This window comes from Leptinotarsa decemlineata, unplaced genomic scaffold (genome assembly GCF_025532065.1).
Source record: "Leptinotarsa decemlineata unplaced genomic scaffold, Ldec_3_MD MMD2_tig00078360_RagTag_RagTag, whole genome shotgun sequence".
Lineage (NCBI taxonomy): Eukaryota > Metazoa > Arthropoda > Insecta > Coleoptera > Chrysomelidae > Leptinotarsa > Leptinotarsa decemlineata.
In genome coordinates this window covers 882113-902531 of record NW_027412727.1, presented here as the reverse complement: position 1 = coordinate 902531, position 20419 = coordinate 882113, and the positions used below count along the sequence as shown (strand labels likewise).

Genomic DNA, 20419 nt, shown 5'->3' with positions numbered 1-20419 from the left:
CCCCGGCTTCGCACGGGTTCAATGCTGATACTTAATATAAATTCATCCACCTGAAATTTAAAGGAATGGAGAAACAAACTTACATACAAATTTTCAACCTCCGAAAGTATACCGGTATGGAAAAACAGTGATGAAAAGTTAACTTTATTTTGTGAACGCGCCTTTTTCCCCCGCGGTTGGCGCCCCAGTTGGAATATTCACAAATCTTTTCTTATTGCACATTTACAACATGAAACGAACCTACATACAAAATTTCAGCCTCCGAAAATATACCGGTATGGAGAAACAATGATGAATAACTAACTGTATTTGCTGGTACATAGCGATACATAGACCGAGTGATGAAAAGGTAATTTTCATATGTGAACGCTCCCCTTTCATCTCCGTGAGAAAAAGCACAGTTGGAATATTTGAAAATCCTTTTTTATCGCACATTTACAACATAAAACGAACTTACATACAAAATTTTTCAGCCTCCGAAAATATAGCGGTACGGAGAAGCAGTGATGAAAAGGTGAATTTCATAAACGCCCCCGTTTTATCCCCAGAGGGGGCGCCCAGTTGGAATATTTGAAAATTCTTTCCAACTGCGCATCTAAGACCTAAGAAGCACCTATATCAAATTTTAGCTTCCAAAGACCGTTTTTTGATAATTTGTTTTTTTAACCACAGTTCATCTCGGACGAAACCTGTGTTACGAGTAATATATTTTTCATATTTTCTAACTTAGTTAAATAGAACACGAGTGTATGTTCAAAACATTTGTTTTTCCATTAACCAGCTGTCATTCTCTCACAAACGATAACCATCAGAAGTTGAAACTTGATTATCAAGGACTCACCATTTAGTGTGTGATTTTTGAATGACTTGATTTAAATCTAAGCGTATATAAAATATGCAGGCTTGTATATCAAAATTATAATGAAGTATTTCTTCTTCGAAATAAAATATAATAAGGGGAGTCTAATTATTAGAAAAATATTTTTTCAGCTGTCTATACTTGTCCATCAATATATCATCAGGAGAAAACTTTCTACCTTTGTCAGATTATTGAATACTGATGGAGAAGTGGAAAACTATTTTTATAAGCCTTTGTATGGAGTTTTCCGTCTATTATGAAAACAATTCTTCATTTATGCCTGGAGTTTTCCTGGAAGCATATAGGTACCGTCTCCCGCTCTGAATTATTGGTCAGGAGTATATGCATTCACTACCAGTCAAATATTCAATTACCGAATAACAATCCACAATACTCATGAAGTCACATGATCAATGGTTCATTTAATACTAACGAATTGCAATAAATATATTTTACATATTTTGAATATATTTTTCCAAACAGTTCGACCTGTTTCGAACCACTTTGCTAGAGAATCGTGAAACACTTCTGATTCTCTCTAACATGTAGGTCTAAAGTGAGTGGGTGTATTCGAGCCTCCACTGCAACCCATAAGGGTTTATTGTGGCTCACACCTATCCACACTCGGCCAAATAAACCCAGTTTCTTAACGAAGCTGTTAGTTTGTATGGTGAGTGGTCTTTCAGGTCAGATGGTGAGAGTACAGATCTGCCGAACTCAAAGATCCTGATTCGGTCCCCAGCGGGGCAGGCACAAAGTATATGCTCTGCAGTTTCATCATTTTCCAGACAGAGGCGACACACACTGTCTTCCGACAGTCCAAGTCTCTGCATGTGATGGTTCAAATGACTGTGACCTGTAAGAAGGCCTGTTAGACATCGTAGTTCATCCATACTGTAGTCCAACAACTGTTTGGAATCAAGCTTCAAAGGGTGAATAAACGCCTTGGAGTGAGCCAATCCTGGAAGATTCTGCCAGAAGTCCATAACTCTTCTTGCCATCCAGGTGTTAAGTGTTTGTTTGGCAAAGCCCAAACCGATGCCAATGACAGGTTCTGCAAGAGAGTCAGCAGCTTCATTGCCTTCCAGGCCAGTATGGCCAGGAATCCAGACCAGACTGTTTAGTCTTCCTATCGAGGAGAGTCTTTTTTGGCAGTTTGCTACCAATTTAGACGTTGATCGGTGGGAGACAAGAGCTTCCAACGCCGCTTGACTGTCCGAGAATATTTTTATTGATTTGTGAGTGAGGTTTGATTTATCCATCTCTCCGCACACAATTCAATAGCGTAAATTTCCGCTTGGAATACAGTCGCATAAGTTCCTAGGCAGGTAGATATCTCTGTCCTGGGTCTGCGACTGAAAACACCTGCACCAGAACCGGAAGGTGTTTTTGATCCATCTGTGAACCAACAACTATCTGCTCTTGATATTTCCTTCTTCCGCAGGATCCAGTCCTCTCTACTCGGGAATAGTACTTTATAAGGCAGTTCGTAGTTGACAGTTGGAGGCATAAAGTCATAGGTCATTTCCAGAATGCTGTGACTTCCAATGTCAACCAACAGTCTGTTGTACTCTGCATTGAATTGATTTGTGCAATTGGCAATGTGCACAAGTCTGTATGCAGTCCATCTAGCCTCTCTTTTCAGAAAAATGTGGAGAGGAGGTAGATTTAGAAGGATCTACATGGCCGCTGACGGTGTGGTACTGATGGCACCACTGATAGCCAGACTGTAAGCCAGAGAGCTTCGCTTGGGCCGTTTTCTGTAAAGCCTTCGGCCACCAAGCAATTGCACCATACGTGATCATTGGTCTGACAATCATCACATAAATCCAATGGATTTGTTCGGGACCTAAACCCCAAGTTTTACCACAAATCCTTCGACATGTTCATATAGACAGTCTGGCTTTGTGTAAAACGTCTTCCAAGTGAGCGTTCCAGGTCTTTTATCAAGGACAATGCCAAGATATTTCACCTCCGTTCCAAATGGAATGACCACACCATTGAGGGAAAGTGGCGTTAAATCGTCCAATTTCCTTCTCTTGGTGAAGGGGATTAACACAGTTTTGCTGGGGTTGACAGACATCTGCTACCTCAGGCACCAACTGTGAACAACGTCCAACGCGCTTTGGAGGATATTACAAGCTACCCTTCCCGACGTGGACCTTGCCAGGATGACAAGGTCATCTGCATAAGCTTGCAAATCAACCGTTCTTCTGTCGAGGGCATCAATCAGACTATCCACCAAGAGCGACCACAGAAGGGGAGACAGTACCCACTTTGAGGACAGCCCCTGGTGACCCTGAACCTGATTGCCTCGCCTTGAAGAGTCGTAGTTGTAGTTCTGTTTACTAACATGTGGTAAATAGAACAAATTATAGTTCAGGACGAGTTTACTAGCAACTTAAATGTAAACCTGTCATATTTAATACCTAACTATTCATTTCAGATAAACATCAATATGTCTTTTAACCATTGCTACTAATTAAATAACACAATGTAAGTGAATTTATATTTCTGTATTTTCGCTAAAGATACTTCTTCTGAGATACGGTAAGACACCGAAAGTGAAGACAGCCGACATTTTTCTCATTTGTTCGAAATAAATTGCGCGTCAAGTGCATAGCACTCTTGAGATTACCGCAACCTGTTTTTCTAGATTCCGATACAATAATTATAAAATTTGGTATAGCTGAATCCAAGCTTGCATCTCAAAATTTATCTCTGGAAACACGTGTATAGTGCGAAATTATTTCTACAACAACCGCCGCTCATTTGTTTGAACCAGGAATGTCGTACTTTCACGGCACACTGCGTTCCAAAGAATTTTTCTAACCGGTCGGTATTCAGATGTGATTAAGATTCAGTATACTTGTGGACTTTTTAAAAGGTAACATTCATCTAATTGTCCGGATATGGGTGATAGTATAACTTTGGTTTTGTGTTAATTTTAATGTAAAGCCTGGAAATGAATACTTCTCTGCATGCAAAATTGTATGGTAAATTCAATACAAGACATGAAATGCTGTGTAGGTACTCGTTAAATATTTCATTCGTTTGATTTGATAGAATAGATTCCAAGGAAGGGAATAAGTTACTAAGCATTACTCTATATTAATCAAATTAAAATATTGAACTGTAGCAATGAAAAATATTTGTTTTGTATTTGTCTGTTTGGGTAAATGACACCTGATGTCGAAAAAAAAATTAATAACACATATGTTTTCCTGACATTCCTTTCCTTCAAATATTAATTTTGTAATTTACCGGTAATATCATTTAAATTATTCAGACATACTTGCGATTTTTCTTTATTCGGGGAAATTGAAAAGTATGATATCAGCATTCATTGTTCAACTCATGTCGTTGTAACTTCGTTTATCCTGTCTCGAATCTTCATTTACATCAACATCAACGAAATTCAGAAAAATAGTATAATCTATCACCTGATCGTCGGTCGGTGGCCAGGCGGTTCGACGCGGGTGCTTTGTTCACTCGAATTGACTGCCGTGGTGGTCGGTGGTTCAAACCCTAATCTGAACGATCGATTTTCACTTGCTATCGTCCAACCCGTCTTAGGAATCACACGTTAAAAGGTAAGACCTCGTTAATCCTTAGCTCGCACAAGTTTACTACTGAGGGTTGTCGTTCGTAGGGGTGTGACAGCTGGTTAACGGAAAAACAGATTTTAAACAGACATATTCAAACAGATTCCAGATCTAGTAAATTTTCGTTGTCGATTCAGGAAGCCGCAATTTAAAGTCATTCTTTGTAATGTAAACATTGTCTGATCACGGCTTCTGCCGTGCAGCATATTCACTACAATGTTTTAGAAATATTACATCTATTCTCCATTTTACCTACACATGACACTGTTGTTTTTCCGTGCAACCTTCTTCAAAAGTATCATTCTTGGAACTCGAAATTTTGTAACAGATGTAACACCCAATCAATAGATTGCAATGACGATGAGATAAATTATTGTAATAAATACTTTGAAAATTACACGAACAAGAAAATTAAGTGAAAATATAAGAGAAATAATTCATAATCATCTGAAGATCTTGATCTAACAATGTCCTCTCTCTTATAAAACAAAATGTAGGGTGTCTCCAGAGGCTCCAATAAATTCAATGCATTTTGTTTTATAAGAGAGAGGACATTGTTAGATCAAGATCTTCAGATGATGTGGTGCTGCAGGTTTTTCCGGTTTTTCCTGCAGCTGAAAAAGCAAAAATTTATCTAGTTAAAAGTTTAGATGGTTCTGCGAAGTAATATGACTGACGGACTTCAAAGAGCCATGATGCTCTCTAGGTGGCTCGGGTTGCCTGCCCAGAATACGAGCTAATGACCAAGAAGTCGATGACGGTAACATCTGAAGAAAAAAATCATTTTATTTTTTCGTTAATAACATTACTCAAGACACACATGTATAGTCACTTCGAAAATATTTGACTACAAAGTGTCATCTTTTACTTCAGTGTCGTCTATCAGTATTGTAAAGAACAATTGAACTAACTAACAATCTTCTGAAAGTCAGAACGAATTATTGATTGATATTATTTTTAACGATGTTTTGTTAATACTCTCATTTTTGAAGTGAACCAAGTGACAAACCATAAATGTTAGACCATAAATGATAATGGTGAGGTTATGGTTAGTATGCCCAGTTGTTTGTGTGTTGAAAAATCATAAAAGATATAGATAACTAGACATAGAAAAATTATCTATGCAAATCTCAGATCGATATATTACAACAACTAATTGTAGATTTTGAATCTGTTAAAAACTATTTTTCAAGCATGTTGATTTAAAATATTATATCGTGTTTTTTTGCAAAAAAACCCTTCACTCGAGCTCAAACTAGTTTAATGGGAACAGGTTCGCAATGATAAGGGGGCAGACGCAGAATAATATTTCGTTACTATGCTATCAAATGTACCGTTCTTGTAATTACAAGTTTGTAGTTTCATCAACCTTATCTATATCACAACAAATTCGAAAACAAATCCTTCTAGATTGACGACACATGAGAAGAACAAAACTATATTAGTCCTGTTAGTATGCTAGAGAGAATTATTTTCGTTAAATACGGTTAATATTCAGCTTCAAATGATAAAACGACCATGATCTAGTACTTGCCGAATAACCAGAATACTTACTCTAACAGTGGGTACCTTTGATGTAGAATATCTCAGGTTTTTCGGCATCCTAGCCTGTCCCTTATGAGGTTTTTTGAAAAATAATGTAAGTATTCAAGTTACACTATATTGTGAGATATCTACTGAACCGTTTACAATACCACAACACGTGTTTCCCTAAACAATAGCGTGTATGGACGGGTTGATACTTGTATTGAAATCTCACAATGAATTAGGTCACTAAAAATAAGGTACTAATAGTATTATGTTATGTGTGCAGTGTCTTAAGTTACATTGAGTTATGCTGAGTTACTCAAATGTAAACTTTTTTTATAATTATGTTCCTATAAAGAGCAATGATAAATTGAAAACACATGACAAATGAGAATTTTTGGTATTGAAATGACGAAATGTCTGCAATAATAAAAATTTCAAACAAACATGCTAAAACCAACGTCGAGTTTCTTGGAAACTTTTTGTGTGAAAACTTGCTACGGAGTTGTCCCCCTTCAACAGTCAGTCCACAAACGGGGTGTCGTTGTTCACTGTTGATTGTGGAAAACTAGGGGAATTTGACAATCTGCACGTGAACGTTGTCGCGTGTTTGTCGGTAATTATTGTTACAATTATTTAGAATTATCTTTAGATTTATTAATATTGAAATACAATAATTAAATGACAAAACGTTTCAATTGAGTACTTTTAAATAAATTTGAATAAGTATCATCTCATCAGTTCAGAACATATACAAATATAGGAACAAATAGAACGGAAGAGAAGTTCCGACGGGTTAAATATATATGGTATATTTGCACTATTCATGGACAAAAGAATTAACCAGTATCAATTCACTGTTGTCGATGATTTTCCAATATTTTGTGTTAATCTATTTCAATGGATTGATTGCTCTTTTGCAATTGAGTGTAAAATCGATTCAAATCATTCCGTGACATACTTAATACTAATAATACTTCACACATTTAATGTGTTGTGAAGTATAACATTATTCGTTCTCGCCTTTTACATAACTGAAAGAGATTTGAAATGTATTCAATTTTTAGTTTATCAACTTTATTGACGCTCATATTCTTTAAGTTAATTATTCATTTCCCGTTTTGTTCAGAACTCAATATGTTTTGCCAAGTTGAGGTTACAATCAATGACCAACGCAAGAAGTTTTATTTGTTTTTCATATCCAATTACTGTTTTATTTGAAGAAATTATTCTAGGAAAAAAAATTCATACAGATTCGGTTTCATTGAAGCAAAGTACATTATTTTGCACCCATTATCTTGATTTGTCTGAGCGAGAAGAAACAGCCGTCATAGTTATTATGTATGATCAAAGAATAAGTGTTATCAGCTTATGATACGATTGTACAGGAATAATTGTTATCATCACCGATAAAAACATTCAGCGAAGTGGAACCCAAAATGGACCCCTGGGGTACACCACTAGTAATGGAAGCCAAGTCTGAAACCTTAGGCTCAATTTTTGAAAGAGATCAGATAAATATAAATTGAACCAATCATCAACTATATCTCTTAAATCATATCACGATTATTTATGTATGTGAAATTGATTGTTAACACAGCCAAAAACTTGATTATTAGCCTAAGAAATATCCAAGAACCTCGCTGGGGCCATCCACGCTTCAACAAATTTATTTAGAGCTCTTTAAGTGCCTTTACTTTTTGTGATAACATGTTGATTTCCTGAAATGAAAGCAGTTGTTCACTTACAGTTGATTCGAATACTTTAGATATTCTTGTTTATAACGTGATATATAGCTCTGTAGCTATATATAAATAAATACTTGACTTGTGACATTTTCACTAGTTGAGTTTCAGTAAATAAGTTCTATGAACTTATTTACTGAAGAGTCAAATGTTTGATAATGCATAAAAATATGTTTGGGGAGAATATTGAGATATTTCATCATTACCACAGGGTCGAAAACAGGATCTGAAATGCTTTTAATTGATTTATGGTTTCTGAAACATTCCTGTTAGAGAGCAGGCGGAAATACATAGTATTTAGTCTGAGTGGAAATTACCACACTCTTCATTCATATCTACAGGTAGATTACCAGTGAGATGACAGACTATTGATTGAAATGTTAGTTGAAGCAGTTGACAGAATCAATCGAATTTGAGTTTTCTCCATTCTGAACAATTTCAGGAGCATTCTGATTTTTTGTTTGCTAAAGGTGTCAGCGATATTCTACATGGTTTTGTTGTTATTTGACGACTGGTTTTTTATCTGATCGTTTTCATTTTTTTGCGATTGATAATATTGAGATGTATTCATTATTTGCTTCACTGAATAAGTGTTCAAATTATAGAAAATGTCCACTCTGATCTGGATAAATTGATATACAATTTTCAGCCTTCATTAATTCACTTGTCGTTCAAGGATCATGAATTTTGGTGAATAATTGATTCGAACATTTACGCAGTGGATAAGGAATTTCGAAGCAACAAGATTCTCTAGGTATAGAAAAATTGAAGACACCGTTCCATTTAGCAGGCTGATATGCTATATTCCAATAACAGTTCTGAATAAATTCTCTAAACATGTAGATATTTGAGTCACTGAGAAAACAATTGCACCAATTTGCATTGTGATGAAATATATTGGTATCTACATTTTTTGCTTCATAAGTACACTGTGAACCCACACTTTTTACTATAATATCAATATACAAATCTGTGATGTCGAAAGTAAACAAAAATCCAAGAACATAATGATTGGCGAATGAATAGTTTTATTAATATTTCAAGATTCCAGTGAGTAACTTTACATATGCGTTTGTGAGTAGTTAGAATTGAAATCAATATTGAAATTTTTTCTCCGGAAAGACATTTAGATTCATGGTTTTTAAGAGGTTTTCCAAAACTATCTAAATTACTCGATTGGGGACGATATACTGTAATTATTGTGGTAATCAGATGTTTTCAGTTTTAAAATCAGTTTTACATATTACTTTTTTATATAAAGCACTGAGGAATTGTAAACACGTCTAGCAGGCTTAACTGTATTCACTGTAAGGTATAACTCATCAACTTTATTTGACGAAACTATTCTGATGAGATTTCTGGCCACATCTTCAGTTCAATTTGTTATTGTCGTAATAAGCATGCATTATATCGGGAATCTGCATAATTTATAATTCCGTTAAGGATATCAAACCATCAATGAATCACCAATGGAGAAACTTCGGTAAATTAATGATAAATCACCCCCTTTTCGTTTTTACCCTAACATAATTGACTCAGTGAAACAATATGCGTTCTGTTGGGATCAGAGGCGTAGAATATCTCGATAGAATAAGAGCAGTGAAACTAGTTAGCATCACTTTCATGTTCGGAGAGTCTAGTTCTTTATTTCACAATACCAAAAGAGTGTACAAAAGTATTCATTTTAATTGATTCTTAAAAAAATTCTGAAGACCTCTATTCAACTTTTTAACCTTTCAAGCATTTGCCTTGTTTTGATTTGGATACATTTCATGATTTCAACAAGTCCGTTATCAAACTGATACATGCAATATTATTCCCACAAGCATAGAACTTAAATCTCTGTTAAGGAATGAATGTGATGGAAAAACTTTCACCAAGTTAAATCAACTTCTTCCATCGATTGAAATATTACAATTAGTATTCCACGAGCAAGATATGTGGTCCTTACTTGTAAATCATTCGTGCGATAAATGGCAATTTTAAGCGATTTGAAAACTGTTTATAAGTACTATTTTTATGAAATAGTTTAAGGATATTCTGAATGAGGTAAATGCCATAAAATAAGGAAACTGAAAAGCATTCAAAAATAGTCCCTAAGTACATATTTTTGTTATTTTATTCAAAAATGAAAAACTACTTATGATGAGACTTGAACACTGGACCACTGGTAGTCAACTTCAGCATCCTAATAACTACACTAAGAAGTAGCTTACAAATGAGTGTGATAATTCAAGTTTTGTTTTCAAGTGACAAAGTTTGGAAAAATATCAATTTTTTGCCACATTACAAATTTTTGTTGGGAATATTCATTTTCACATCCCGAGTACAAACTTTTATTCCTGTTTTTCGTTAATAACTGTATATTTTGGTTTAGAGGTGAAAGTGTAATAGTTTTGCCTACCTTCCCAATGAGAAACAGTTACAAAATTGACGCCTTTTTCGATAGTGATGTAAAAACAAAATTGAACCTACTAAAAGTTTCATTTATCATTGCACAGATACTTACTTGATACCCATTTCTAATTTTAGAATTTCAGACTTGCTCATCTACTATCCTTAGAAATCATTATGACAAAAACTATATAATTTTACTACTTAGTAGTGTCACGCCTATGGATATATTTGAAGGGTTGCGATTTCGTTATCAGATGTCGCACAGTGTCCCTTGAAACTAGGGTTGCGTGTATGATTGTCACTTACTTTACCTCATGGATAAAATACTAAACTTGTGGGTTGAGTTACTGGTTTATTCAGAAAATGAGCCAATTTTCTTGTCAATCTTACATTGTTTGTAAAAATTGTGAAACTTTTCAGTGAGGGGTACATAAAAGAGTTTCCTTAATTTATATTAGCTCGTGTATAAGTATACCTATATTCGTAGGATATAAGCGGCAATAACTATCATGAAAATGTGTCTTGATCATGATTACTATTAGATATTCTCACTCACACACTTTTCCTATTTTTGACATTTGGTTAGATTTGAATGAGAATAAAATTGTCAGTCTAGATTTTGTAAAAAATATTCCTATACTTGTTTATATTAAATTTTCTTGACTAAGAACAATAGATACCTACCTCAAACGTTGCAGATATCTTTATTCTAACTTCCTTTTTGAAGCTTTGTGGGTTCCTGTATATGTTAGGACCAAATTAGAGAACTTAAGTAATGACGATTCTTTCCTCTTAGTTATAAATTCGAAACTGTGAGCTGGCAATAATACTTAATAATACTTATCTCCAATTTTTTGAGTTCAGGTATTGTTCAAATAAAATTCTAGAATGAATAGGATCATATAACACTTCAATTCTTTTTTCGGCTAAGTTTATTACCTACCCAAGAAATAAACGGAATGGCAAATATCTGTCAAAACTTCGAACTTTCAATATTATTGCTTTAATTAAACATCTCTGAGTAAAACTGTCGAATTATTTTAATATAACTATTGTTCATATATACATAACAATATATTATCACCTACACCTTGAGTAGTCTCTCCTTCCTATCTTATCATGAAGTATCCCCCCCACCAATCCCACCCTCTTATTTATCCACTGAGTAGCTCCAATTTTTTTCATTAATCCAGTTTTCCTTGGGCAATAATATTTAAGTTCCGAATATATCACAATTTGTCATTTATGTGTCTGATAAATGTGGCAGTGTTACCTATTTCAATTTTCACCATGTCATAAGGCTATCTGAGTACTCGACTCGCTACTCGATTGGGTTTCAACTTCAGACATGAACAGTTATCATATTTTTGTTTTATTTTTAATTCCTCTGAAACTCCCTGGATCACATACCAACATATAAAATAGTGGATACATGCGACAGTTTCTATACATATTTCAGTTTTCATCTATTATTAACATTTAATTATCTAGAACAATTTCAGGTATTATATTTATCGTTATTAAATATATATTTTTCATTTTACTTTCGTTGAATGGGTTCAACCATATATGTACCACCAAAATATCCGGTGAGACTAATTGTGAACAATTGAGAAAGCATACTTTGTAATACTCCTATCAACATATAGAATCTAAAAACTTATTCAATAACTAATAAAATGTCTGGTTTCATCAAACCTTAAAACCGTGTTTAAAAATCTAATGTAATGGTATCGCACAATTGGTACCTACATCTTAATTTCAATGTTTTACTGTACATATGACGATTATTCTGAGTTAAATAGTTTTCAGCTTCTGCCAGTTTAAAATATTCAAAATATATGCATATGCAGAATACCTTACACTTTGGAGCGGATTAATTCATATACAGATTTCTTGTAATACCTACACGCGCCAACTTGATCTTTTCCATAGAGATTTGCATATTATTTACCTGTGAGCATTCCTATTGAGTGTGAAATTAAATCCTTAACACGGGAGTCACTAGAAGGAATATAAACACACACATGCACATGAAACGAATCAAAAGTCCTTAACACAACACTGAAAATCCTTGGAGTAACACAATATTGAAAATATGCAGGTGTCCATAAGTGTGAACAATTAAAAACGTGTAATATCTTTACGCGGACAACATAACCAGTCCGTCTTTGAGCTTCAACTGTTTTGTGCATAATGTTGACAGCCAATAAGGGGCGGGACCAGGAGGGGATAACACCCCCACCATGCTACACCTGGTAAAGTGGGGGAAAGGAGTGGGGTACACGGTGCGGTTGAACGGACTTGAAATAAGTTTCGAGCCGATTTGTGTCCTGCTTTGCAACAATTCCATTTTTTCGATGCTCTTGATTGAGGAAGATTCCTCAACATAAATTCGATAATCAGAGTATTTGTATGTTATATTTTGAGAAGCAGCTGTGTCGTTATCTGATTGAGTCACTGATTGTGAGATAGTACTTTATCTCACAATTGTTTGTTGCAATGAATAAATGGAAAAATTGTGATTTTTGAGATTATCTCGCCAAAAAAATACAATTAACTCGGTATGTTCAATTTTTTGGATTTTCTCTACCTCGAAAATAAGGATATAGGTATGCGTATTTTCAATTAATTCGATTCAACATTTGAATCTTATTAATGAACGATTTCTTTTGAGATCCATTATACTGATAGATAATTCAAAAGTACATGCTGAAAAAAAGATGAATCCCAAAATTGTAAGTGAAATGAAAACTATTACCACAGAAAAAATGGAACAGGCACAGATTCTGTATTTCTAATTTTACACTAACCCGCATATACTCACTCATTCATGTGATAAAATACATAAGACAATGATAAAAGGTCCAAGTTTCTGTTAACGTACGTTCCTAGGTGTATTCCAATGGGATGAAGTGAGAATATCTCTTTTTTTACATATTTCAATTCTCGATAAGTCAAGTATCTAGCGCTTTTCAAATACTGTTGTTACTCAGGAAAATAAAACATTCCGACCACCCCCCGAATATTACTGAAAAATATAAAGAATTTGCTCAAGAGGTATCTAAAAAGAGATAATATTCATTTCGTGTTATGTAGACCTTGATTTGAGACGTATAATAGCGAAAAATATCAGTTCATCTCTCATGTTGGCTAATGCGCTTCTTAGGCTGTTTTAATTTCATATGGCGAACATGAACCGTTCATATAATATTGGGATTTTTAGTATTTGCCACCTGCCTCCAGAAACACATGATGAATGTGGATGCGGCCCTGGAATCAATATAAGGGGTCTGTAAAAATCATCCCGAATTAGAATGAGTATTCAACAAACATGATTCCGTAGAGGCAAATTATTAAAATAATATAAAATATCATAAAAGTTATTCATTCAAAATTCCATTCACTGCAATGCCACAGATGAAAATGTATTCAGAGAATCCATCTGGAGAATGAATCGAATTATACATAACTAAAATCACAGAATAGTTTGAAAATAAACAACCATAACAACCTGAAAAAAAAAAAAAACTTCGATTAATAGAATGCAAACATTGTATAAAACCCTTCTCATGAAACAGACATTGAAGACTCTAACAAGACACAGCAACACTAAAGAATTCAAACGACACCGGGTTGTATATCCTCGACGGCTAAAGGGAAAATGCGAAGAATTCTGTATTCTGTGAATAATAGCATTGTGCAGACGTGTACGGCCGTAGCGGTGATAACTACGAGTCTGATACCATACCAGTTGCTGAAATATTGTATAACGATAGATGAGTTACATACCAGAGATTCGGTCGATATGGGTGCTCTATGGATGTATTGTCATTAAACGTAAGGGGTGCGGGTTGGAATGAAACATAGACGACATTCACTTAAATCTAGGAACATATCTTTCGTAACATTATCCATTCAATCAGATTGCGATAAATCATTAAATAGTATGATCATATTCTGGAATGAAAATAATCTTTCACATTCTGTACTATTATTATATTATTCAATTCAAATATATATGTTTCTAGTATCTTATAAAACAAAATAATTGAATGATACATGGGCAGGAACATTTTTAGTGATATTTTTTTAAATCAAGGAATTACAACTTTTACTTTAAATAACAGGTTTATTGCTCCGAATGAAAAAATTTGTTTCACCAAAATATAATTCATTTGAATCAATTACTTGTGTTTATGTGCATCTTGTGTACGAATCATTTTATTGATATCACTTAGTTCCAGAAATACAAGTCAAATTATTCAAACAGGATGGCATTGTTGGGCCTATGGTTTCTTTTTGAAAAAGTAACCCACTTATTTATTATTCGCTACCACAAAGCTGTTCCACAACACATCTCATATAATAACTTCTATATGCGTCATCCCATTAACGGTAAGGAAACTGTTGACTGAGCAAAAAATAGAGCCACCCGAATAGTATTCGCATTCACCTTCACCAATTCTAGAATAATGAAACATAGTCAAAACAGAAATTCATAAGTCATTCATATATACGTAATTCATGCGAAGGATCCTTATGTCTATTAAAAAAACCAGAGATATTGTTGATATCAGTGCGAATGTTCTACGTGTGGGTTGGAATTGAGCACATGAACAGCATTCATGTGAACCTAATGTGATTTAGTCCATCTCACCTAATATTTTTCCATTATCATTATCGAGTTCCTGAATTAAAAAATTACCAATTCAAGTAAGGTAGTATTCTTAGTCTTCGCTTTGCATTAATGATATATTTATCAGTCAGTCAATAAGAAAATACAGACCTTGTCAAAAAAAAACAAACAAAAATTCATAATCATAGATGAACTCATTTGAAACGATCGTTATATGTAGTCTATCAAAATGAGTTAAGATAGTTGAACACGATAGACTCGCTTTTAATTCCTTGGCCGCAAACTTCTATATGTTCTCTGATCTGAACTCGGTGTACATAGATTTCGTGTATCTAGATTTCCTGTGAACTCTTTCCTCTATTCGATCGCCTGCCACTGTAATCGACTTCTGAATTTACATTTTTTTTTCAATCGCTGTCTAAAGCGATGAACTTATCGAGCTTTTGCTGATTCTTGTAAAAGGGTCACTCCATTAACGGATAGGTTAGGTTAGGTTAGGAGGCCAGTTGCTTCATGGAGATCTTCCTTTTATGGAAGCGGAAATATTGACACCAGACCATTTGATCAATAAATATAAACATGTTCAATTTGGGATATAGTAGAACATCTTTAAATTATAAAAAATGCCACTGAATCCAGTTATTTTCGACAACCATATCCGCTGATTATCTGGTGAAATTTCATTGCAGACTTATACCATTTTCTAGAAACTTTTTCATTTTTTTCACATTGGAAGCACCGGTTTTTCATTGTATATTATTTTTCCAGTCGTGGCACAATGCCATCATCATACTCGTGGAGATTCTCCTATTGTACAAGCCCTACTCGAAAATTCTTAAAAGCAAAAGTGCAAAAGTGATACAATGGATCAGAATTTCTATAAATTCTATTCAAAAGGAAAACCTTTTCGAAAAGTTCATTCTACAAGAAACCCGTTTCAAAAATGGAACAGTACTCAACAAGTGTAGTTGGAAGTGGGTGTATTGAATCTAAAAGTTAGTCAAACACTTTCCGTGAAAGTATCTACAGAAGAAAGGTAGGTTCCTACTTCCTTATGATGTTCCATGGAATAGGTTTAAATGCAATGAAGCGATTTCCCAAAAATGTCAGATTTGAGCTTGCTTGTGGAATATACATTGTTGATCGATTGTTGATCGAAATAATTTCATTAATATCTGGGGAGCTCCTTCACTGTTCCAGTAAAGTGCCTGTGCCAATACTCGTATGGGCTATCCAGTTCACCATATTCATCTCCAGGTCTTCAATAGTATATATAACTTCTTGTATGTCAGCGAATCATTATATTGGATTATATGGACAATAAGGATCACCAGCATTGATTATACAAGTATCTGAAGGAGAACTATAGTTTTTTACCTGTAAAAAAACGTGTTTGAGAAAGCTGAGGAGGTAGAAACAAAGATGATGTGGCAAACTGCAACATCTAAGTTTCATTACTGAACTTCGTGCTAGACACAATAGGAGGCCGTGATGTTATAAAGGCAATAACAACTCCAGAGTGTCCGTATTTTTCGATTGCATTCTTGAAGTTGAGTGACATATGAAAGCAAGTCTTCTTCTTTGTACTTAGGTTGAATTGGACCTGTCTTCTAAGTAGAAGAAAAATATACTGATTTTATGAGTGCTGAGTTTATTGCATCATTTTTCAAGTACTATCACTGGTTTATCATCAGGATCAGAAGCTATGATGATATTGTGCTGCTTCAGAATTGATATCACAAATTATACTTCGAACAGGGGATAATAGTATGGAACTTTCGAAAATATATCGTCTCATCCTAGTTCATTGTAAAACATTACAAAATAGTGTCTAATACTGTGGAATGTTGTAAAACATTTGAGACCATTCTAATCCTTTTCTGTATGGACGAGTCTACTCATTGTTAGGTGTATACAAATCAAGATCTACCGACCTCACATAATTGGAAGTTTTTCATTCCATTTCAACTGCTGAACAATCTCATATTCAGTCATTAACTGTCAATTCTGGCTTGAAGAAATTCACTCAAACACAAGTATGATGAGAACTGTTAGTTTTGGCTTTCTACTCATCCATTTTCAAACGAAAATCTGTGAGCCTATCTTCATCTCACAAACTAATATCTGCTGAAAAATATACCACTTTCTCATTCATTTATTTCAATGTTGGAATAAGTAATTTTTTGTCCATCTGAATACAATCTGAAACAAGACCTTGAGCTCCAAAATGATTACCTAAAGCAAATTCTTTCTTCGTCACGTGTGACGCATCGGTTTGTCAGGCCGCTTGAATTCATTTTTTCGCCGCACTTTTGATTTTGAGACAACACCTGAGATATGACGTATGCCATCACGGGTTTTTTGTAAACCCACGAAAGAATAATAGTATGTAGTACGTTATGCTAAATTTTGAACGGATTAGGCAACGTTTACGAAGACAACCGCTCTGATTCCTCACTGATAACGTCATAATTCAACATTACACATTCATCACGTTCAGATAGAAATACATCCACTTTATTGAAAAAGTCATCTACACTCAGGTTTCTTTGAATTTTATCATCCAATGAAAGACAGTGCGATACATTTGATGAGAAAATATGTGCAATTGAAAGTCATGAATGGATGGATAGGAAATTGATTATTGACGAAAGTTTATTACTACTAACACTAGTATATTCAGGTTACACTTGAGGTTACACTTCACGAATTTTTTTTTGCATTCCTATTTTTGTGATCACGCAGAACAGATTCCTTTCTTCGTACGATACGTGATAAGTCTCTTCTTTCTGCCAATATAGTAATTTACGAAAAGCACAGATTTTGACCAATGGTTCAATATTTATAACTGTTCATTTCTGGGGAATGAACAAGTTTCAACAATAGAAATTGTTACAGAATGAAGTTTTTTTGCCTCAACAGAATTGACTTCACCTAAGAATTTGATTTATCTCTGAAAATGATTGTACAGTAGGAACATTCCTTTAAGGTTTGTCTATCAAGTATCCAAACAAGTCGTTCACGTCAACGTGAACGTTGCTTTGCTTTGTTCCCACAATTTCCCAATATTCAATTATTATAGGCCAGACGGTAGCTGGTTGATTAACGGTTTTCACTCACGGAACCATCGTAGACTTAAATGTTGGTTCGATCTTAACTCGGAAACGATGTTCACTGTGTATCGTCTGATCTGTGTTAGGAATCGCATGTTGAAAGGTGATGCATCGGTAATCCTCAGCCCGCACAAGTTTCAACTTTTGAGCAACGAACATTTTTATGACTCACCTAATCCACATATAATCTGGTTTTGAGGTTATTTTTAACAAACAACACAACATGCCAACCCCTACGATGTACAAGACCGCAGTAGATATTCTGTTATTGAGCAATAGCATGTGAGCAAACAGTACGATAAAACCACGAGTCCGTAGGACAAGTGGTTTAATCTATTGATGATTGCTTGATTAGTATTGCTCAAAAATGAGAAAGTTTCTGTTTTAAAAAATGAAAAATGGACATTTATGTGGTATCCGTAATTATTTCCTGGAGTATTATCAGTTGGATGCATGGATATGAAAACAAAATACCAATTCTCAAATTAAATCATTTAATGACCTGAATAACATGACTTTTCAACAAGAACATTTATTTGAGATTGCAATTATTAAATACATATTCTTCAAATATATGACCAGAGGACGTAGATGTCCAAACTCGTTTTATTCAAAACTAGGATTCCATTGTTGGAATCTATCGTGCTTCGAAATGAGACAGCAGATCCGGCACCCGACTACTTCACGCGGCTAGATGCATTAACAGTACGTCACGAAATTCTTTTTGATTTCATTGAAATTTGAAATAACGTTTCTATTCGAATTGAAAATATTTAATTAAACTGATAAGTTTCGTTTGTTTGAAGGTGATTGACAATGTTTCGTGGTGTTTTTCATCAGTTCGGACTTCCATTGTCTAATATAATATAAATTGATTTGATAACCCTGAAAAAAATCAAAAATATTAACCGAAAATAACAATTTTATTAAACAAAAACTGAAATTACAAAGAAATAACATACAACAACAACCCAACAAATAAAAACTGAAACATCAATAAAAGCTGAAAAAATTGAAAAATTAAAATTATTATTAACAAAAAATGAAAAAATAAAAAATTAAAAGATTTCAAATCAAGTTATGTCACAACGTTTCGATTGTCAGTATCCACAATCGTCTTCGGGTGATAACTGGACTTATTCCTCCGAGATCTGACTATTCATAGGTCATTCGAGTGCTTTCACCTATCCCATCTTTCCGCTTCATTGGTTTTGGCGAGAGATGACCGTTTGGCGGGAGTTGGTCGTTTTTCGCTTGATTAGAGGTTTCCATATGTTACATATCTAAGCTAGCTTGACTAAATGCGTTGTTGGACAACATATACGCGGCTTCTTTGAATTTTCTCCTAAACCAGTGTTCCTCTTTGTGGATGATTTCAGATTGAGCCCACTTGATGTTGTGTTGATCAGTCCAAACATGCTCTGCTATTCCGGATTTGCTGGTTTCGGTTGATCGTTTTTATTTTTTTCAGGGTTATCAAATCAATTTATATTATATGGAATGGAATGGAATGGAAGTCCGAACTGATGAAATGATAAGTGTCGATTATGATATTGATATTACTGGATTTCATATATAAATTGTTGGTATTCAAGGTAGACTTTGAATGGAAGGTTTGTTGTCTCGTCATCGGAAAGTGATGTGAATTCGTGAAGTGTGGCAAATCGTTTTCATTTCAGTCTGTTCAGTGTATTGGTGATTCACCTATATACATTTGGGTTGTCTCAGTGAAGTTAGGGTCTAGTCATGGTGATGCAAAGTTTCAATATTTAGTCAAAATCTTATTTGAATATTTGATTTCATTGGTTCAATTTGATAAGGACAGGGACGGTGATTGATATTGTGAGAATGATGCATAACTAGACCTGGATAGTCACTTATGATTTAAAAATTAAGACACCTAGATATTAATTTCATGACTGTCAATTTTGTCGCTGTTGGGAAGAAGCGTTTTATCGCTGTAAAACTATGTGTTGATGGCCAAGCTTTCAGTTTTTCCATCATTTTATTGGTTTGAAGAAAATAATCGTTATAAAATCTGTCGCTCAAGGGCAAATGGAAGTCTACCTACAAGTGGCCGTCGATGGATATCTCTTGAATACTTTCACCATCAACGCTGGTGTCCTCCAACCCTCTTTTTATTGTATATCAACGACTTGATGAAGAAAAACAAGAATCCTAGGAAGTTGCATATCTTGATGAGAATGTAGAAGTAATTTCGAATTGGGATGAAACCAAGCAGATTCTATTCAATTCATCAGTTTCATCCAAAAAGATGTTTCTGAACCGGATATAATAATGTAATTACAGACAATTCAGCTTTCTGCTTCAAAAAGTTTTTTGAGGTTTGAAATGGACACAATTGGCACAATCATGTAGCTGAAATTGCAAAGGCTGCTTCTCAAAAGCTTGGAACACTGTTCCGAACCAGAAAACTGTACACACCTCAGCAACTTTTAATGCTTTTCAAAGTTCAATTCAGACCTTCTTTGGGATATTGTTCTCATGTATGGAGCTCCGCTCCTGAGCATACC

General features: G+C 34.5%; 1 protein-coding gene across 4 annotated transcripts in view; it reads right to left on the bottom strand.

The window, feature by feature from the left end:
- zfh2 (Zn finger homeodomain 2) overlaps positions 1–12336 on the bottom strand; it is a 113643-nt gene extending 101307 nt beyond the window's left edge. For 2 of the 4 annotated variants that reach the window (XM_023162349.2, XM_023162350.2), the window contains exon 1: positions 12088–12336. The gene's annotated coding sequence lies outside the window, so the exon portion shown is untranslated. The remainder of the gene's footprint in view (positions 1–12087) is intronic. The other 2 variants (XM_023162351.2, XM_023162352.2) reach the window with 1 other exon arrangement.
- Between the last annotated feature and the right edge of the window lie 8083 nt (positions 12337–20419).